This window comes from Hetaerina americana, unplaced genomic scaffold, assembly GCF_022747635.1.
Source record: "Hetaerina americana unplaced genomic scaffold, ioHetAmer1.1.p SCAF_8, whole genome shotgun sequence".
Classification (NCBI taxonomy): domain Eukaryota; kingdom Metazoa; phylum Arthropoda; class Insecta; order Odonata; family Calopterygidae; genus Hetaerina; species Hetaerina americana.
In genome coordinates this window covers 80120942-80143840 of record NW_027287427.1, presented here as the reverse complement: position 1 = coordinate 80143840, position 22899 = coordinate 80120942, and the positions used below count along the sequence as shown (strand labels likewise).

The following is a 22899-nucleotide window of genomic DNA, read 5'->3' as shown; positions in this document are numbered from 1 at the left end:
GCGGCTTCCGTCGGGCTCTCCTCTCCTTGGGTGAGCCTCGCCCGCCTCCCCTATAGTGCTAGCCTGCCTGCGAAGAATTAGATTCCTAGACAGATCGAAATAAACTTATTGAATTTCAGAAATGTTAGATATAATGAAATGTGAGAGAGTTTGATAAATAGAAGAAAAAGGAGTAGGTTAGGCGCGATGTATAGAATTGTTAAAAATGACGAAGCGTGGGAAGATTTATGGAAAGAGATAGAAAAGCCTAACTTTAAGGGAAAAAACGACCACAGTTTCAAAATAAAAATAAGAACGCAAAAAACAAATAAGAAAAAAATACTCTTTTTTTAAATAGAACTATTGTTGATGGGAACCAGCTGCCTGGAGGTTTGTTTGAGCCCTTTCCATCCTATTTTAAGAGTTTTAAGTATAAATATAAAGTAGTCACTGGGTGATAAACTTCATTGTAGTTATTGAAATATTGTTGGTATGTGATGTGGACGGCATTTTGTAGGTGTTGTGGAGGTTTGTTTGTATGTGATGTGGAAGTGTCATTGTGCGTAAGAATATTTTGTCTGTTATCTGTTTTTCTAGTGCGTGTATGTATGTATTTTTCGTTGTAAGAGTGATCATTGATCAAACTTGACCGTTCCCACCAGGACAATTGCCTAATTGCAACGTAATTCTTAAATAAATTCTAAATTCTAAAAATACCTCGATAGGAATTGATTGTAAGTCTATGTCGAATTATAATTCATATTGGACGTGAAACAATCGATTAGTTCGCTGACACCTCAATCGAATTCCTCGTCGATCGCGAAATCGGGTCAATTCAATTCGGTCCTTAGGTGTGTGTTTCTAAGGCGTCGACCCCTTTTTTAATGGGAAATTCGCATCTCTTAGGCGATAAATTGTGGACAATAGCAACTGGGGGTTCGCACTCTCAAGTCTCATGTTAACTTTAAGGACCTTAACAACGTTCGTAAACGTAATATAAAAAGATACAGCCGACGTCACAAAAAAGGTACATCCTACATCCTGTAGGTAATGTACGAGGGGCAGTCAAATGAAAACCAAGCATCCGCTACACAAACCAGTCCGCGCACCAACGAGGACATATCCCAAGAACTGCGTGCGCCCGTGAGTTGTCACCATGCAGTTCTTCTACCATAGTAAGAGTATAGATGGCAGTATCGATACGTATAAAGCTAGCTTTTAGCGGACTGAGTTTTATGGCGGGCGATCGGTCTTCATTTGACTGTCCCTGCTTGACTAATGCTGACATGTATTTTATCTGCGTTGCGATCATCATAGGTCTTTGTATGATCTAAATGTATGAATAAAATGCACAACTGGAAAATTGACTTTTAACTTTGAGAGAAGATTACAACACTATATATTAGAATTTTAAAAAATATACATATGATGGCGAGAAAGACTTGGCTTTGCTTTGCTTGAATAGCATCTCAAAAGTGATATCTTCCTGTATCAAGTTCCTGTGTAGGAGCTGAGAAATGTTTCGCGTTGAAGCCATCTGGTTGTTAAAATCTTAATTTGAGAAAAACGTATAAAGGTACTTGTACTTATATCGAAAAGAATGGCATTTTCATTTGGAGGTTTTGCGTGATGGGAATTTTTCCGAAGCCTGGTGGATTTTTCTGCCTAAAAATGACAGGAGCCCGTTCAAATTCGAAATTTGTATTCACCAAATGTGATTGTATAAGATTGATGGATGAATAACGTATAATGGGTGCATTTAGTTAATTGCCAGATATATTTACTCGTGTATTTTAGAGAAAGATTTTAATTGCGCTCATTTGCGTCAAATACATAGTTACCGCTAGATTAAACATATTTATGGTAAAATTGCGTTCAATATGGTTTTATTCAGTGACCTCCGTTGTTGGTGTGACGAGAGATCTCACTCGTGGAGCCATTCCGATGTAAGAAATGCAAATGGGAATGCCCCATTAATGGCAAAGTTTAATAATTCCTTCGCCTTTTCGCGCGGCGTTTCTTCATCTAAGAGGTCAATGCATAATTTCAGGAATTAACCAAACAAGGGAAAAAAATAAGCGTGGGGCCACTCGTTGACACCCTTCATTGGTATTCGATTGCTCATAAATCTAGTATGCAAAGGGGTAACACACCGCTGAACGGTCATGCATAATTCGCGAACACAGCTCAGTAGGCGGAAGTCTTATTTTTCTTTACATCGACTTTTTTTCTCTCTCTTTCTCTCCCCCCTCTCTTCATTGATTCTATGCTAACTCCTCCTGTGCTAACTATGCCTCGGAATCGGTTGGAAATATAGTGAGTGCGTGATTGTAGACGCTAATAAGCACGTATGTACGCCCTACGCCTTCGTTTAACGGGAATCTTGAATGGAACAGGTAGGGCGTTTAAAAGTTATATGTAGGGTGCATTGACTATCCAATGACGGGTGATCGGCTCATGGATATGTAATTTCATAACTTGACGGATTGAGATAGATGCTCTCATGAAAATGCGCGCATATTTTCTGAGTTTCTACGACGAAATCGATTATTTAAATCTAATTTTTGAGAATATTTAGGATTGTCGTATCCTCTTTTGAGTTCCGTGATCCGTATCATTTTTTTCAAATGTATATTTAAGAGTTCATTTTTAGGTGGAGAGGGGATTGTGTGTTCGTTAAACCTCTCACGATTTGACTTATTTAAATATTTTTAGCGTGGGAAACAAAAATTTTGTCCCTTACGTATTTTGTCCCCCCCCCCCATGCTTTTAATGATTTGACGAATTCAAGAATGGTCGGGCGTCATTGTACAGGAAGCTGGTACGGATTCCCTCTGCTGGACCATTTCGCCGAACACACCCCCTGGGGGGGGGGGGGCGCTGTGCAATTTTTTTTGCTTCAATAATTGCAGTACATCGCCCAATGATTCAGAGCCTGAGAAATCCGAGGGAGGAAGGAGAATTCTGAAAGGTTGTGATTGACATTGAGTCCAATCACCTCATTTCCCCCCCTGGGGTAACTAATAATTATAGTGGTTTTGGAAATGCCAGCTACGATAGCACAGCACGTCCATTTTCTAGTGACTTTGAAGGCCCGGAAAACCCTTGGCTATTCGCTAAATTACCAAGAATTTGCGCGATCATTGAGAAATTAAAAAAAATAATAATATTTTTGAATTATACGGTGTCATCGTTTTTCTCTCCCGCCAAACTTCACTTTTAAACGTTCAGCCTGCACCCAATTCACCCCTACGATTACGCATTCGGCCTTTCCTCTTCGATAATTGTACGATGGGAGGGTTTATTATTCGTTTGCTATGTTTTAAATCCGTTGAATTATATTCAAATAGTAGTAGTTTTTATGAAGGCAACCGACAGCTGAGGTCATTTGCGCCATTAGGGATGGATTAGAAAGGAGGAAGGGTGGAGAGAAACCCGGCGTTGGAACTAGCTTGCTGTTAACGAAAGGCGCCGAGGGATCCGCAGTTTAAACGTCCCATCCGACAGACGTTGTACTCACTCAAAGTGCTCTCCACGAAGCACCTCAATTAGGGTTCAGGATACCGCTGAAAAATATTTGTTGTCTCCAGGATTTGAACCCGGGCCCCATCGGTGGGAAGCCGGTACGTTAGCCACCGCACCATTTCGATCCTCAGTTATATTCAAATAAATGGAATTTGCAATGAAGTCCTTAATACGCCCACGTCCTTTCTTCGAGCCGCCACGCAATGGCGTGAGGGAGTACTTGGAAACCAAAGGCAAGAGAATGAGACGGCGGGCCATGCTTGAATGTGCCGTCTTTCGGGGTTGTCGAGGCAAAGAAATGAGCTTGAAAAAACTCGAATATTCTTAACTTCTTATGCATCAGGAAATTGGATGGAAAGTGCTACGAAGAATGCTGCGACATCAAAATACCGTACCATTTTGGTCATTAACGATAAATTATGCTGCGTAGCATTTTCGCTAATGTTTAAGCTAGCAGAAATATGCTCGTGTTATTTGTCTTCCATCGCGTTGCTAAGAGTTGCTTATCCATCCGTATCACGCATACCCCCTTCTGTCCCAAGCCCTACTTGTCACTCGACTCTTACTGTGTAGGACAGATTAAGTGGCGATAACTCTGTATAAATCTTGCAGTAATTCTTGTGTTTTTGAATAAGTCATTAAAAGTTATGTTTGATTAAAAATGTCAGGGTGCTGGGGTTAGATTTTGTAATGATTACATATCATGCGAGGGAAGAACTAGTATTTAAACTGTCGATGACGGTGTCTCTCCTTCTTCAATCCCCGTGGTAGAATCAATCCACCAGTGCACTTTGATGTCATAATAATTCCAAAGGAGTCGTAGGCAAGCTCGGGTGGTTTTCCAAAACTCCCAAGTCTTGCCTTCCTACTTCGTAGCTCAAGGAGCCCCCGGCCCAATTCCTCCAACGCGCATAACACGCTCACACTCTTTTCGCAGCCATTTTCCACAAATTGCTAGAATTTCTCCGAATCTTCGCCCAATTTTTATTGACGATTTTCCCCTAATATCACAAATACTTAACATAATATTCCAAATGCGACCTAAGTAAAACGTAAATACACACCAATCTCTTTAACTTTTCATCTCGTTTTCCTACAATCCGTGTCATGAAACCTAAATCTCATCAAGGCTTACCCGCATATTCTTCTGATGTTTGTATCTCATGAAAGATTTGATATCAGTGTAGCACCCAAGTATTTAAACCTGTCCTGAAATGCTCAATTCCATCCCATCCACTTTATAACTTGCGTCCTGTTTTACTTCTAGTTTATCGTGAAACATGAGTGTAGTACATTTTTCTATGTAAAATTTTAACCCCATTCCTTAAAGCGCTCTGATATATTATCTAAATCGTTGGAGAGTCGCATGCCATCTGTTGGTGTGCTTATATCTCTGTAAACCACTATGTCGTCTGCAAATAAGGATAGTGCTGACATGGAAACTCAGGTAGGCAATGTACATGTACGAGGGTCATCCGGAAAGTAGTACCCGTTCGTGAAATAAAGACGCAAAAGTAAATATTAACAAACATAAAAAATTTTATTTGAAAGAGGATACTTTAAACTACTTCTCAACATAATCTCCAAGCAAATTAAGGCATTTGTCATAACGTGTGACAAGTTTCTGTATTCCTGCTGCATAGTCCTTCGCCGCCAGCTCATTGAGATACGCGAGGGACCCATCTTGCACAAATTTTTGCATAATGCAGATGGTGTTTAACAATTTCATGAACAATTGTTCGAGAAACATTGGGAAAATGCTCACAGATGTCATCAATTGTGACGCGCCGATCGTTCCTCACGAATTCGTCAACTGAGCTCACCAGTTGGTCTGTAATGACAGACGGTCTCCCCGAACGCTCATCGTCGTGTGTGTTCCCCCTCCCCATGTTGAAGTTGCGACACCACCGCCGAACAGACGACTCGTCCATTACATTGTCTCCATACACCTCCTTTAATTGGCGATGAATATCACATGGGCGAACGTTTCTTGCATTGAGGAATTTAATCACTGCCCTCACTTCACAACTGGCGGCGTTCTCAATTTGTTTAAACATTGTAAACAATCACAGAAACAACACAGGCAATGCTAGCGTCACGCAACTTGGCTCAGAGAAGGCAGACAAGCCACTGAAGCTATCTGACCTCGTCCAGCGGCTACTCGCGTCGTCAGCACTTCATGCGGCACGAACGGGTACTACTTTCCGGATGACCCTCGTATATGAAGAAGAGTAGGGGTCTCATAACACTTCCTTGTGGCACTCCTTAAGTTTACGTCTACCTCCAGTGAACTCACCGACGACCACTTTTTGTTATGATTACAAAGGAAGTACGTAATCTATTCGGTCACTTTCTCATCAATACACTAACACCTTAGTTTGTGTGTCAGTTTCTTGTAAGGGCCCTTTTCGTAAGCGTTCTTTAAATCTAAAAATATGGCTTCTATTTGTGTATTCCCTTCCCCCTATATCAGGATGCCATGAAAAAAGGCCCAATTGCATTTCGCATGATTTTCTTTTCATGAACACATGCTGATTAATTAATAGTATGTCTCGCTGTCAATTTTAAAGAAATCGCTCGGTAATTGCAGGGATGTTTCCCACTCCCCCAAATTTTTACAGGGGCGTAATGTGAACTTGCCAACTGTCCCGAGGAACGGCACTTATTCTATCGACTTGTAAATAACTCTTTTAGTAGAATGCGATATTTTCAGTGTACCGTGAACCGTGTGAATGTATAGTTATTTGTAACCTCTGCTATGATCATCTTTTGAATTGTGTAAGTTCTCTTTAGGCCATGATCATCTGTTATTTGGGCATCACTGGTAGTGTTTTCCTGGTTCAACTGCCAGGCACCGCGTCATGCAGAAGAGAGGCACGCACCCCATCCCTACTCTAGGCTTAGTTCATCACCGTGTGAGTTGATGCTCTGAATGTACAATCGGCATTCGCGAAATCGTTATGTCGCACCATGTGCGATGCAAATGCGGTGGTATCGCGTTAGAATGCCAAACCGCCACAATTTGCATTGATTTGGCTACTTAAGGCCGTTCGATATTCCGAATCTAATGTCGTCGCCCGGCGTGCAAGAATGGAGGCGATTGAGTTACATAAAGCTTGCATGCGGAGAATGTCGTTCGCATCGATGCAGGAGTGGGCGGGTCCCTTGGAGGAGCGGGAAGAAAACCCTTGCCCCCGGGGGCCCATTCATAACTTCTTGCACACAACATGCTCTTTAAATTTCTGCCGCCGTTTCTCCTCGACGTTCTCCTCGGCTACTCCTCCGGGAAGTCTGCCTGCCGTGCTGATAGGGGAAATGGCGTGACGCAGGGGCACGCAATTAACTACCGCCGTGTAATCACCCCCGAGGCAGCGTCGAAACGGGGTGGGGGGTAATACCCCGCCAGAGCTGAGGGTCCGCGTTTTTGAGGGGCTGCGAAGCAGGGAACCAAACTATACTATATTCGAACGCCTTTAGTATACGCCTGCAGTGAAATTTAGTTATTTAGAATGCTTAGGGAAAAGAACTCTTTAAAACTGTTCGTCGTTTCAAAGTGGTGCTGTCAGAAACAAAACTAATTATTTTAAATCTGGTGAGCTAAATGGTTTTTTACCCCCCCCCCCCCGCCGAATATTAGAGGTGCTTTACGACCCAGTGACGCCGCTGCCCCGAGGTTGAGCTGCGTAGATAGGAGTGGGACGTGCCTTGCGTAGTACTAATCCCTAAGGCGTTTGAAATACGCATTAGAAATTGGGACCGACGATTTTCCGTTCCATCTACGGCTCTCCAGATAATTCTGACACCCATAGAATCCCACGAACGGGGCTTAGCATGTCAAAGGTGTCTGTAGCCTCTCTTATTTCTGTCGTTGGAATAATGTAACTGCGCGATTACTTCCTTAATGGACTGTGCTTTCCTGGCGGGACATCACACCCCCTCTTGTTGCATAACGCGTCTACGTTCTCATTGTGCCCCCAAAGGGTCTCGTTTGATGAATACCATTTATTATGTAATGCATTGTACAAGGAACAATTTTTCGTGAATATGAGTCATCGTCTTGAGTCTTAATCAATTCCCTAATTAATATTTTCTCCCATTGATACAAATATCCCATTTACTTCCTCATTAAATTTCCTCACAGCCCTCCCATATGAAGTCGTTTCCTCAAAGTGTGGACCCGTATATTCTTTTACCGTGTGCGCCCCGCGGTCATCTTACCCTACAAGCTTCCTCGAGGGCATTCCGGAGGGAGTGCTAGAGCATTGCAGTTTATGTCGATTGAAGGTTAATGGTATTCGGGATACTCATTGTGTCGCAAGTTTAATTTTCCCACTGTTGTGATGAGGAATTGTGCGAGGGGGGGGAGAGTGATTCCTTACATCGATTGTTTCCGCTGTCAATTTCTCTCGACTTCTTCTCGCGGTGGTCTCGCCCAGCAATGGATGCAATGATAAGCTTTAATCATTCTCTCCGCGCCAGCTTAGTACGCCAATGATTTGTATATTTCAGAAGGTGACAATGGGTTGGAGGTGAGGATACCACGCGAATATTTGACTCGTGCCAGACGTAAGTCTGGTTTTAATAACGTACAATGCGGGCACGGAATAATTTTAGCGTTTCATTGCATGCATGTACACAAATCCCGCAGGCCAACTTCAAGGCCATGTGGCGGGGGGTGTAAGGACAGCACCCGTAAATAGGAATGCAACCACATGCAAAACCCATTTTAACTTACATTCAATTACATATATTGAGGAATAACATGAACAGGCACATACACCTGCCAATGTACGAGATGTCTACGCAGCTTTTAGTCGTGCCCTCACTTGTCATTCGATTGCCTTCGCTATTTCTATTATGACTTCGATTTCTTGCAATAATGATTCCTCTTTGTCTGAGGAATGGAGGAATGTTTATGTTAATCTGTACTGGATTCTTATCTCTGTACCTACGTACCCAAATAGTGTGGGGGTCATAATAATTCCTATTGTATCATCATTAAAAACTCGTGTGCTCTGAACCTTGCGAGGCTTCATTTTTGAGCGAGAAGAAGTCGAGGGAAATCGACTGCAGGGTCGTTCGATATTAGGAATCACTTTTCCCGCTCGCACAGTTCGAGACAGACCGCAGCGGTGGAGAGATGGGGAGATGGTCGGTGGTGCTCGGCGTCGCATGGAGCTGGTCTCCCTCCGCGGGCGCGTCGGGGAATGCGTCGCGCGCACTGAGGCGGGTGAGGTGGGGGGGGGGGGGCGAAACACCACCCCCCCCCCCCGGCCGCGTATCCGTTCTTGCGACTTCCATTATCGTCGTTGTAAAAAGGGGCTCCTGCAGCACGCGGGAGGGGGACGGGGGATGTGCCGAGGAATGGCAGGAGAGTGAAGCGAAGCGTGTAGCCGAGCGGCGGCGGAGGCTGCACTCGCTCGCTCCCGCGTCTGTGTGTGTGCGTGTCAGGGGGGGGGACCGTGCCCTTTGCCGGCCGGCCCTCCCTGCCATTGAGGGGCTGAGGGCGAGGGGGAGGACAGTGAGGAAGGATGTGTCCAATCAATGGCGCCCCTTCTATCCCACCCCTCACCCATCCCCTCCCACTCCACTCCCTCCTGTGTGGCTTTCAGCCGGATCAAAGGCCCACCCCTTTCCTCCAAACCCTTACCCCCCCCTCTACCGCCCCAACCCCTTTCATCCTCAAGTCCCCCCCCCGCTACCTTCCCACCCCAACGGCCCTCACTCCCAGTTCCCGTCCCTGCCAGCCCGTTTCCTGCCATCCGCCCACCCCGCTTCCCTCTCCTTCCCCCCCCCGCTCACCACATCCCTCTCTCACTCTATCCATCCTCTTCTTCCTCTACAGACTCCCATCACCCCCGCAAAGGGACGGAATTGGTGGCAGAGTCTAGTGCCAGGGTAGTTTGGTGAAGAAAGTTTGAAGAAAATAAATAGAAATTTTGGGGGTTCATGTATCCCGTGCTCGTTTCTCTCCACTGGAGATGTTTGGTCGCGTCACTTTCCGTCCCTCGATAAATATTTCACCACCCGTAAGTTGCTCGTTACTCCCGAAACAGTGGCGTGGCGCTTTTTTATTCTCTTTTCCATTCGGATTCTCTGGATGTCTCTGTTGATTTTGATCGCGCTTTGTAAAGTGACCGTAACGATTTATTATCCGCTTTGTGCTTGTTCGGACATATATTTGTGTATATAGTCGGAAAGTGGCGCTACTGTTGGTAATATCGCATTCCTCAATTTATTCTGATCAGATAACTTCATCTAATCGACTAAGGATCCCCGTGTCGTATTTGATATTCTAAAACCTTAACTGAGCGCCAAGTAAGCGCCTACAATACGCAGTGTATGTATATCCTTCGGATGCTTGGATATTTACTCCCCAGACCTCGCTTCATCTGCTACCCTTGATAGAGGGCCTCACTCGTATTTTTCTGAGGATCCCTACAGCTTTGTATTCGTAGCTTAAGTAGGCTCACCCTTTCTGGTGATTCTGAATGGATTTCTCAATTTTCGGATCCATCGTTTCGAGTTTTCGGTGACCGCCTTGTACAAGATGACATTGACGTGTGTAGTGTGACTAGCGGATCCGGGTGTAGCGAAAGGTCGGTATTGACACGAAACACGCCGTAATTGTAAACGCATCTAAATATTAATGTGATATCTTTGATGGCGACGAACTCGTAGCTATTCGAAATGGGCGTTGGCTCATAAACGCACCCGTCAAGAATTCCATGTCACTCAGCATCAACTCAGACTATCTCACTAATACGTCCCAAATGTTAATTTCGGTTGTAAAATTCCAAGAAATTGCGGGAGATGCCGCAACAGTAACTTTTCACGGAGTCATCCGCTAATATGCATTTCAATGCAACAATTTACTAACAATTACATTAATTAAATTCATTAACAATTCAACAAAAAATCATTCGCCTTGACCGGGGTTCGAACCCGGAACCATCGATGTCCGGCCTAGTACTTTAGCCAGTTAAGCTATGGTTCAATTTAGTTTTATTCGGTCTAGTATGTTACACTGCTAGTGTTTACATTGTACACATTGTCAGCTTACAGATTATGGTTACAGAATATTCTATTTTTTTCTTATTATGGTTACACACTTACAGAGACATAAATTCATATACATGGCATAAAACAACTGTGACCATGAACAATACTGTGGAAGGAAATAATAAAGGCAGGGTTCACAAAATGTAGAAGGAAATATTTGGATTAGCAACGGAACATTAGATTTGGTTGGAATTATTGATAGCTTTGAAGCACAGTTATTCAGAAAAACAACTTTCGAGGCGTCCTCTCAAAATTTTAGATTTCAAGAGTTGTTGTTTCATTGGTTGACATCAAGGCATCTCTAAGGCAATTCTACCCTCGGCCACAGCCAGCTCTAACGCCAAATTATCTCCTAAGAAGTACACTTTTTAGTGTCCCATTGTGTGGACAAGGACCCCCTTTGGAGAATCGTGGTAAAGAGGGCCGATGCTCTGACAGGAAACTAATTCCAAGGATCAACGTAATGTTCCCAGCGCGGGAAGCTGGTAATTGTCCTAATTTGTCAAAAGCTGTTGAGACATTTTGAATGACTACCATTGCAATTTGTATTGCCTCGGCGAATGTTCACCCAATCAAGGTTTTTAATGGTCAGTAAATCAGGTAATTGGAAAAATTGCGAGAAGTCACCCAATTTTCCGGAAATTAAATGTAGTTTCTCTGGGGATTGAGGCGATATTACGCCTTTCCAAATATCGACTTTGGTTTTCAATCAAAGAAAAAATGTCACTTCGTGCACTTTCCACCCGTTTCTTGCGACTAATGAGGACCTTTCCCCACTATTGATTGACACCCAGGAACAAAAGAAGACGTAAATGGAGAAATTTGGAATAATCACCTGAGAAATCTGTTACGTTTCACCCAAAATGGAGGCGAGAAAACAGCTACTTTGTGGAGTTCAGCGAAAACCAAATAGAGTATTGAACTTCCGTAACCGCGATTTTAGTACCTTAGGTTCGAGCACTGAGATAAAGATTTCCTTCCAGGCAACATTGATGTAAATATTTTCCGACGCAAAGCGGGAACAAGTACTCAAATCATGCGGGAATAATATTATGAAGATGGGTCAATTTAAAATGCACACGGGATATCGACAGCATATATACACTGCCAATACTAATTATCCTGTTGGTGCCAGCATTCATATCTATTTTTATCTCAAATAGAGTGAGGAAACAACGGCATATTAAATCGATTCGTTCTGCTATATATCTCCCTGAATATAAATACTCGTACGTACGTGATTTGACCTACCATAGTAAGTCGGGGCCTGCAATATGTCTTTAACATTCTCAGATAAGTAACCTGCCTCATTTACGCTGTGAATTTAACCTGTATTTCAACCTACGGCCAACTAGTGGCTCCCATTGTAATTCTTCGATTGGTGTCGTGACACTGCTATGTTGTTCGCAACAGCTCTTCACAAGCCTAGCTGCTGTACGTCGCACTCATTCTAGTTCCTAAATTAAGCCTGTTTCGTGAGGATCCCATACACCCGCAACGTCAAATAACAAAGCTCTTTGACCCTCTCATTACTCTTTCTAAGTATCCTTTTTATGAAACCTAACTTTTTATTTTCTATTCCGCAAATTACAAGAATTCGTACTCCCCTGAACCTGCCCTCAGTTATCTTGTTTACTTCGTTTATATTTGTTTGGTGTTAATAATGAATTGGGAGTGCAATAATTGGAGTGTGATTTTTTTGGCCCGGCTTGTGGGAATTAGTGGGAAAAACTCGTAATTCCAGATGTTCTTGTACATTTGAATTAGTATGCTGCTTGTGTTAAAATATGAGTCGCGGGTATTTGGTGGGTGGTGAGCGGGATATTCGCGAGCGCGAATCGTTATTGAGTTGAGTGTGTTCTTCCGTGGAGAGGGTTTTTCCTCGCCAAGGTTTGAGAGAATGGCATCCGTCAGAGGGCGCGCGCGCGCGGGTCGGGTGGGAACGGGACGGCAGCGAGGGCAGGGGAGGCCTGCCTCTTCCCATCTCTTCGCCCTTCCCAAGGTCCCTCCTCACCCCGCCTCCCCTTGCCGCACCCTCCCCCGCTGGATCCATTCATGAGCGCGCCTTTCGGATTCGGCGGATTTTAAAGAGAGAGCGGCTGGTGGGGGTGGTGTCGGCGGTGGTCGGGGAAGGGGGATGGCTATTTCGGGTACCCCGCCGCCCGGCAGGCCCCCATGGGTGCACCTAGCCCCTGCTTCCCAATCCGTCCCCCCCCCCCCGCCTTCGGTGGGGGCCCGTCTTCTCCTCCCCCATTTCTCTCCCTTCACCCTCGCATCACAAAACTTGAGAGGCCGCTGTGAAAGGGTTGTTCGATTACGGTGATCCAATATGATTTGTTTTCTATTTAACCTTGGTGGTTTTGTATGAAACGAGACGAATGTTTGCCCTCGTCGGACAATTTTTTTATAAACGTCAAACGAATCGATTCAATTACGCCCTAGTTGTAATGTTCATTTTCGCCTTTCTCGCTCTTGACCAAGGCCTTTTCGCCTTTTTGACTTCCTCCTTAAATATTTTAGATACAAGTATCGCCATATTTTCAGAGGAGAGCCTGATGCCAAAATTCAATTTTCATTTGAGAGAATGTGTGAAGTTTAATTATTTTGCTTGTGTCATTCGATGTGAATGTTATTTTCTGAAGTATCAGTGACTCGAACATTGTAAAGCTACAAGAGCAGTTTAATATGTATTCGAGTAGACTAGTAGTATTTAGGGGAGGTGACCGACCGCTGAGGTCATTTGTGCCATTAGGGATGAACAGGAGAGGATGAAGGGTGGAGAGAAGCCCGGCGTCGGCATTAGCCTACTCTTAACAACAGGCGCCAAGGGGTCCGCAGCTTAACGTCCCATCCGACGGACGGACGGCATACTCACTCATAAGTGCTCTCCACAAAGCATCTCAAGTAGGCATCGGGACACTACTAAAATATACGCATCTGCCGCCGCCGGGATTCGAACCCGGACCCTCTGGGTGGGAAGTGAGTACGTTAGCCACCGCAACATTCCGATCCCCATTTATATTCGACGAATGGATTGCAAGCAAGGACGGCTTTAACGGTTCTCGAAGGAGAATTTCCCCCCGGCTTAACAAAGGCATCAAATTTTCAAAAGGCAAAAAGTTAGTATTAACATTTGACCTCTTGTTTATTGGTATAACTTGTTGAATAACAGTTAATACGTAATTATTGTTCGAATCCTTATTCTACGTTAATACTCCACACGAGGAAAAACTGTTTTTACTTAAACAATGAAGAGAATTGATAAATTGTTTAACTGAAAGCCCTGACTCCTATGACGACTGTCCTTAGGTTGTATATGAGTATAATATGTTCCTGTAATTCTTGAAATTTTCGACCAGATATCCAAGGAAGTTTTCCCGAAAATATTATTAAACCTTCTCCAATATTTATTTGGATCAAATATGGCTGCGGGAGTATTGTTAGCATGCAATCTGAGAGACAAAGAGGACGCCGTCTTGCTACATATATTTCAATGGAATTTGCTGGGAATTACTCCGTCGCCCTCTGGTATCCTATCTCATCGGTAGAAGTGTGCGTTATAAAAAGTATACGAGAGTATATACATAGTGTGTCCATTCTGTTTCTAGTATATTTAACTCCTTCAGTGAATATTATTTTTCATTGTTTCGTTAGAAATGTCAGCTGAAAGAGAAATTTTCTCGGTAATTACCTATTGGCAAATTAATTTTGCACTATTGATCAAGCAAATTCATATAATTTTGGTGGTAGACTTCAAGTTTACAAATATTCAAAATTGAAAACCAAACTTAAATTTCAGTATCAAAACACGTCGCACCGCACGTGTTTTGGTACTGAAATTTTATTAATTTATATTTACTACGCACTTATGTTAATTTAGGATTATATCTAATGAAGTAGGCCTTCAGTTCCTTCGAAGAACTCCTTTTACTGTTCCATTTTCTACGCGTCGGCTTGCTGGCATGTCGGATAATTGAGCGTGTTCTGGTAGCCTATTGAAGGAAGGAGGGAATGCTAGTCAATCAGCGTTACTGGCGACCAATTAGTCCAACTGTAGCCCCAATCCACGGCTCTTACGGGCATGGCCTGGGTTACCAGACGGGTTTGTTGAAAAAGTAAGAGAAAGAGAGAGAGGTGTACGGAGGGAATTATAATGGACCCATATCGTATTGGTATATTTGCCCACCGGAATACAATAGATTAGAGAGAGAGGCAGTCGCTGACAGATTCACGTGCTCGTTCTTCCGTCATACGATACGCAATCATCGCAACACCGAACCGATGTGCCAGAAAAAATAACTTTTTTTTTTTTAAGTAATCTACCGGTTAAGGTAGGTTTTTGGACTGACACAACTACCAAACAAATATTTTATTACTCCTAACAAAACACAAAATCAATCATCCTACTCTATATCAGGTCCCTCTTCATCTCTGAGTACTTCCTTCCTCCCTTCATCCCGTCCAACAACCCTATCCTGTTCCTTCCCTTTCCTCTTTTGCCCAACATTCTACCCTCTATCACAGACTTCAACATCCCACTGCCGGTCAACACCCCCTTCATCCACTTTTCCTGCCTCCATAGGATTGCTCCCAACAAACCCCTCTCTTCGCCCACCATACCAAGTACTTCCTCATTTGTTTTCTTCTCTGTCCATTTCACCTTCTCCATTCTTCTCCACACCCACATTTCAAAAGCCTCCAATCTACGTCTATCCTCCTGCTTCAATGACCACGTTTCCGCACCGTACATAGCTACGCTCCATATCAAAGTTTTTACGAGTCTTTTCTTAACATCCTTACTCAAAGTCCCTGTCATCAACTCCCTCCTCCTTGTGAAAGCCTCTTTGCCTAGCGCAATTCTTCTCCTTACGTCCCTACTACTTTGACCGTGTTGGTCCAAAACACTACCGAGATACGTAAACTGTTCTACCTGCTCTAGCTTTTGCCCTCCTATTTTAATGTTAAGCTTGGCCTTTTTCTTTCTAGAAAATCGCATAACCTTTGTTTTATTAATATTGATTCTCATCCCATACCTGTCGCACTGAATTTCCAATTCACTAAGCAATGCTTGCAGCCCCTTGACTGACTGACAAACTAAAGCTTGGTCATCAGCAAACCTAACTGATTTTACGACTTCCCCGCCCACTTTCATTCCTACCTCGAGTTCTTCCCATGCCTCTTTGATCATTTCTTCTGCGTACAGGTTGAACAGCAACGGTGATAATGGGCAACCCTGCCTTACACCCCTTCCTAACACTGCCCATCCTGAATCCCCGTTTCCCACCCTCACCTGGGCAGTCTGAGACATGTACAGATTGCGGATTAGCCACCTTTCCCTCCAATCTATTCCTATTTTCTGCAATATACTCATTAGTTTTTCCCAATTTACTCTATCAAACGCTTTTTCGAAATCTACGAAACAGGCAAATACCTCCTGGTTGTGTTCTATATTCCTCTCGATTAATAATCTCATTACTGCAATGGCATCACGCGTACCTCTCCCCTTCCTAAACCCAAACTGATCATCCCCTAAGTAATCATTTGCCCTACTCTCTATCCTTTTGTTTATGATCCTGAGAACAACCTTAGCTGCGTGGGATATCAAACTAATTGTCCTATAGTCCTCACATGACGTGGCCTTTACCTTTTTCGGAATAGGAACTAAAACTGATCTCACAAAGTGTTCCGGCCAGATTCCCTCCTCATAAATACTACGGATCAGCCCATATAGCCTCTTCCTCCCACATTTTCCCAAGCATTTCAAAAGTTTCACGGGAATGTTATCTACCCCCACGGCCTTATTTAGTTTCATCTCCCTTAATGCCCTTTCTATCTCATTGTCTAGTATGCCTGGACCTAAGCTATCTTCCTCTACGTCATGTTCCTTTTCAATGTCTAACTTTGTTGGTCTAAGCTCTTTACTATACAGGTCTTCTACATATTCCTTCCATCTCTCTTGGATCTTTCCTGCGTCAACTATTACCTTACCGGCCTTATCTCTAACTGCTATCGTTGATCTCCCTTTCTTACTTCCCGATAAAGATTTAACTATGCTGTAAAGCGCACCGATTTCCCCCTTCCTCTGCAGACTTTCCATATTCTCGCACTGCGTCTTCCACCATGCTTCCTTTGCTTTATTTGTTGCCCGCCTCAATTTATTGTTCAATTATTTGTACTTCATTTTGCCTAATTCTGTATTTATATTCTTCCATTTTCGCCGCTCATCCATTTTTGTAATCATCTCATCCGTGATCCATGGTTTACGAGTCCTTTTAGCGTTAACGGTTCCAATAGTGTCTTTTGCCGCTTTAGACAACCCTTTTTTGATACATTCCCATTTTTCTTCAATAGTAATTAGCTGATTTTTACGCTCTGAAATTGTTGCATTAAAATGCACATTAGCGGATGACTCCGTTAAAAGTTACTGTTGCGGCATCTCCCGCAGTTTCTTTGGAATTTGTCAAAGGGAAAACACCATACGTGTTTAAAGTTGGCTTTTAACCTCGTGGACAGTGGCGCCTCGCGCACGACTACGAATGCATGTGACATTGTATGTACGGTATTTCGTCATAACATCTAGTTCCTTTAAAAGCCCCAAAATTTCAGAGTTTAAGAGGACGCCTCGGTAGCTTAAGTGGCTAAAGCACTCGACCGGATATTGAGGGATCTGGGTTCGAGTCCCAGTCAAGGCGAATGATTTTTACGCTCTGAAATTGTTGCATTAAAATGCACATTAGCGGATGACTCCGTTAAAAGTTACTGTTGCGGCATCTCCCGCAGTTTCTTTGGAATTTGTCAAAGGGAAAACACCATACGTGTTTAAAGTTGGCTTTTAACCTCGTGGACAGTGGCGCCTCGCGCACGACTACGAATGCATGTGACATTGTATGTACGGTATTTCGTCATAACATCTAGTTCCTTTAAAAGCCCCAAAATTTCAGAGTTTAAGAGGACGCCTCGGTAGCTTAAGTGGCTAAAGCACTCGACCGGATATTGAGGGATCTGGGTTCGAGTCCCAGTCAAGGCGAATGATTTTTACGCTCTGAAATTGTTGCATTAAAATGCACATTAGCGGATGACTCCGTTAAAAGTTACTGTTGCGGCATCTCCCGCAGTTTCTTTGGAATTAGTAATTAGCTCTTTACCGTCCTCCATGATTTTCTCTACCGCCTGTTTGTATTCCTTTCTTTTCAACCCATTTAATGCTTCTACATTCCATTTTCTAACTCGCCGCCCCTGCCTTATCTTTTTAAAACGTACGCTACATTTCATAACAACTAAATTGTGGTCTGAGTCCGCATCCGCTCCCGGGAAGCTGTGGGAATTTATCACACTGTTCCTAAACCTGTGTCTAACCAGGATATAATCTAGCTGATATCTTCCCGAGTCACCTGGCATTTTCCATGTATACCTGCGTCTTTTGTGGTGTCTGAACCAAGTGTTGGTGATAACTAACCCCTGTCTCCTGCAGAACTCAACTGCTTTCTCCCCGCGGTCATTCCTCGTGCCTAAACCGTAGTCCCCCACCTCATCACCATCTCTTCCTTCGCCTACTGTCGCATTCCAATCCCCCATCACTATCAAATGTTTCCCTGCAGGAACACATGCAATCATGTCCTCTAACTGATCGTATATCCTATCGACCTCTTCTTCCTTATGGTTGCTCGGTGGCATGTATACCTGGATAATAACTAAGTTCGTCGGTTCTGCTTTTATCTCCACTAGTAGTATTCTATCCGTTACCTGCTCTATGTTGACTACGCTTCTTCCTACCTTTTCATTTAATACTATGGCGACCCCTCGTTTGCTCTCGTCCCCACCGCTGTATATTATTCTATACTTATCACTCCAGTAATCCCCGCTATCTTTCCATCTCACCTCGCATAGACCTAAAATATCTATATTTCCCCTTTCCATCTCTCGCTTAACATTCTCCAATTTCCCCGTCCTCATCATTGTCCTAACATTCCACGTTCCTATTCTAACTAATTTGGTCTTCTTCTCCTGCGTCTTCTGTCCTGCTGCTGCTGGTTTTCCCTTGCAAGGGTTTCGTGGGATGACGACCGCGGAAGCCTTGCCTCCCCCGCTGCCGGGCACGACACACGGCCGATTGGGCCGAGCCCCGTGGTTGCCAGGACTCAAAATATCTCTATTGTCCATCACATTGTTCTTGGGAATGATAATTGAGGTGGTTTCCCGTTGCCTTCCTCAAAAAAAAAAAATAACTTAAATAAAAAAATTAAAGAACTAGTCAAACTTAGCAGTTTTTGTTTGATTTTATGATACGCATGCAATGGTGTATATGAGCAATTGTATTTGTATGTGGCTTGCAGTGTTTTGTGTACATGTAGATGCCCCTGAGTTATAAAGAGAGCAGGTAGGAGTAATACTTTTGGATGATCCAGGACAATCAATTTTTCTTTTGCAACCAAGGGAATCGGTATGGCCTGCTTTTATATTGAGAGAGACGGTACTCGTTCTTCCCTCGCCCTGTACTAAATCAAACGAAACCATTCCCACACTTTTAATTCCAAAAGCATAATTACAACAGACCCATCATTTCATGAAGTAGAGAGGCATGTTTGTGTGTGTGTGTGTGTAAATGTGCATGCGTTTATATTGCGTGCAAATATATGTTGATGTATAAGCTCATTTAAATGTCTAACAGGTTGGTGGCCTAACACCACCTGCCACGCGCCATTAGAGCGAATTTGGGGCATTGTGTAGGTATTAGATGCCCATCGATCTATACGGCTTGTCCTGGATATAATATTCCCTCGCGGAAAATGTCCCCCACCCCTTGATCTGTTACGTCAACGAGTCGAGCCATTCTATTTTCGCAAACCTCAGTGGTAAAATTCATCATGTGTTAGTGTCATGCCCAGATAGGATGGAAGCCTCCCTCATTCTATGTATTTGCATAGCCGGTGAATTCGCAATGCCTTGGCATCTGGGCTAAGTCGTTGTGAAAGAAAAGTCATTGTCTCTTCAAAGCTATTCCCATTTTTTAATTATGAATTGGAAGAGTGAACGTTAGACTCGGTGGGATCGTTGGAACGGGCTACGGGTGGCGCGCTCATGAGACCCTCTCCGCGTGCCATAGTTCAATGAAATAATTCGACCGTAAACGGCTGAGAGAAGAATTGTCACGGAGGAAGGACGGGATGATAGTTTTTTGGTCGCCGGCCTTTTTGGCGCTCGCTGCATCCTGCTTAAGATTTCCATGCCTATTTTTTCCACATTTCCGCCCTTCCTTCCCTTTCCTCTTTGGTCTTTGATCGTAGAAAATCTTGCCTTATTCAATGGGATTGTGGCAAGACGTAAATTGTGATATTACTGGTGCTTGTTTACGTTAGTCGTGATAGTCCTATCCGGCCAAGGTCGTCAACTGAGAAAATGAACGTAGATTTGTAGGCAATTTAATACTTGGCGTCGATTCAAACTATTTTCCCATTGGTAATGAAATGTCGAATGCGCGTGAAATATTAGGATTGCTGTTTGAATATGTACATCATACTCGGGACTTCAATGAAGTAAACGCCCCCAAAGCATAGGCATTGCACTCTATCTCATCGTGGTTACGAAAACCAGTTTTGTTCAGGATCAAGTGGCAGGGTATTTTTATGAGAAGAAAGTCGTTCTCAAGGATGTCCCCGTCGTCGTTCGATCATTAATCGACTTTTCCGCAGGTTGCGTACAAATATGTGTGTGTATATATGTATGTGTGTATAAATATGTGTGTGTGTGTGTATATATATATATATATATATATGTATATGTAAATGTATATATATATATATATATGTATATGTAAATGTATATATATATATATATATATGTAAATGTATATATATATATATATATATATGTGTATATATATATATGTATATATATATGTATGTATATATGTATATAATATATATATATGTATGTATATATATATATATATATATATATTAAACATTTCAAACTTTCCCGAAATTCATTGGTGATGCGCATTGAGCCTATGCGTATAAATATTCTTGCCTCGCTGTTCTCTTGTTTTCATTCACTTCTGTGAACGTCGTGAATCTTACGCCACTTCATAGATTTCGTGGAAAATTTCTCTCCCGGTGCATAATTATCTTCAGGGTACGCACCGAGCCATTTCTTTGTAACCTCTTGGTTTTATCATTCGTAATTTATTTCCGTTATTAAACTGTACTGCTGCGTGGCATCATAAATGGCCAGACAGTTGAGTATAAGAGTAGAAATATCCCTAATAATATTACAACCACGAATAATAGTTTTTAAAAGCATTGTCACGTATATTCTCTCTATTCATTGTTTTTACAATCTATTTCTTTTGTATTTTGTAAAACATTGTCCATAATTTGAAATCATGACAATATGTGTTCGCCTCCATTTTGAGAAGGTTAAATTATTTTGTAATTGTGAATGCCGTGATTGCTGAGTATGGGTATTAGCCAGCGACACCACTAATACCTCACACATGTTAAATTAATGAATTAAGTAAGGTAAATACCAGGTTTAAACAAGTGCTAGTAGCAGGGGTAATTCAAATTGTTACTAGTTACGGGGGTTTAGGACTGTAACTTTGGGGAGTTTGGTTGTCTCGTCAACCTACCTGTCAGCTCTATTTTTTTCAATTCGAAGTACTATTTCATGCGTCCAAAAAGTCCCGCGATTCGTTTTCATGGTGATAATGTATGCAGGGAGTATTTGGAGTGTTCCCTCGTGAACATTGAAGTTGTCCATGCAGTACGTGCCATTCCCAACGCGGTTTATTGTACGCATTCAGGAAATATACTCGTTAATTCTCAAATGAAAATTCGCGTAATGAACGGAAGAAGAAATAAAACAATGCGTACACTAACTGTGGTAGTAAATCTTGGTATCTGATAAAAGTAAATGAAATAGTAATGAATGGTTGTCTCAAAAAAATTGGCGGTGAATTTTTTGCTGTTCTATGATAACATTTAACTGTCACATGTCCTCGAGTCTTTTGCGACCTTTTCTGTTTAAATGTCGCATTTTCGTGCCCGCTCGTCTAACAAGCGAATAATTGCCGAAACCCCGACGCTATAAAACGAGTAGTACAGAGTTGTTAAGTTAATTTTGCCCTAACATAGAGGCGACCGTATGTCAACTTAAGTATTTTCCGCCGCTTGTTTTCATTTCGTCGCGTTTTTCCGCTATTGTCGACTTTAGCGTGAAGGTGGCGAAGTACCGCGCCAAGTTTAACGTTTAGCTTGGCGTCGATATTTTTTTCGACAAAGGCCCCTTCACAACGGGGCCCCGACCACTAAGCAAGCACGCGGCCGTACGTACGTCCCGGGCGGCAACTCGGCTCGTGGTGCGACGCGGGGTCTCGTCCGTCGACGTTTGACGAACAAGTTTAGGCAACGCTGCTGTTTTCTGCTGCTGCGGTAGCAGAGCACATCGCCTCTCTCTCCCTCATCCCCAACCCCCCCCTCTTCCCCCCCGTCTTCCCGATCCCCTCCAACCTTCCCACCCACCCCCTACCCCCACTTTCCACTTCCTTCGCCTCACGCACGCCTTCACAAGCTCTCTTCTTGTTCTCTCGTATCGCCGCCAGTTACAGCGTCATTTCCGGTCGGCCCTCGTATTTTTTCCCCTGCCTCCCCCTTTCCTCGCCCCTCTGCCTCCCTTCCAACTCCTCGGCCTCCCCCCGTGGTGGTGCCCTCTCCCCCCTGCACACCACCCCGGCAACCCTTTTTTTCCCTCTTGCTCGTCACCCTTCCGTCTCCCCCACCTCCTCCTTCAGAGACCTCTCTTCACCACACACCACTCCTTCCCACTCTCCGGCACAAACCCTCCCCCCACTCACCCGACCCCCTTCGTCTTCCACCCCCATTGGGCTCTATTTTTATTTTCCCCTCCCCTCCCTCTTCCGTTACCTTGCTCCTTTCCCCAACCCCTTTGCCATCGTCCCATCCTCTTTGCTCTTTCTTGCCTTCTCTCTCTCTCTCTCTCTCTCTCCTTCATTTTCACGCCGCTGCGTGGTGGCCGTGCGTACGATATTTGTTCAATGGAATCGCTCTGCGCACCGAAGGACTCCTCCCCCTCTTCACTCCCTCTCTCTCTTCTCTCTCTCTTTTGTCTCTCTCTTCTCTCTCTCTCTTCTCTCTCTCTTCTCTCCTTTCTCTCTCTCTCCCTTCCTCCTTTCTCTTTCTCTCCCTCCCTCCTTTCTCTCTCTCTCCCTCCCTCCTTTCTCTCTCTCTCCCTCCCTCCCTCCTTTCTCTCTCTCTCCCTCCCTCCCTCCTCTCTCTCCCTCCCTCCCTCCCTCTTTTCTCTCTCTCCCTCCCTCCC

At 43.6% G+C, this 22899-nt stretch overlaps 1 protein-coding gene across 1 annotated transcript in view; it reads left to right on the top strand.

Moving 5' to 3' along the window:
* Positions 1-22899, top strand: part of eIF5B (eukaryotic translation initiation factor 5B) — a 213901-nt gene that overhangs the window by 103323 nt on the left and 87679 nt on the right. The window lies entirely within an intron of this gene.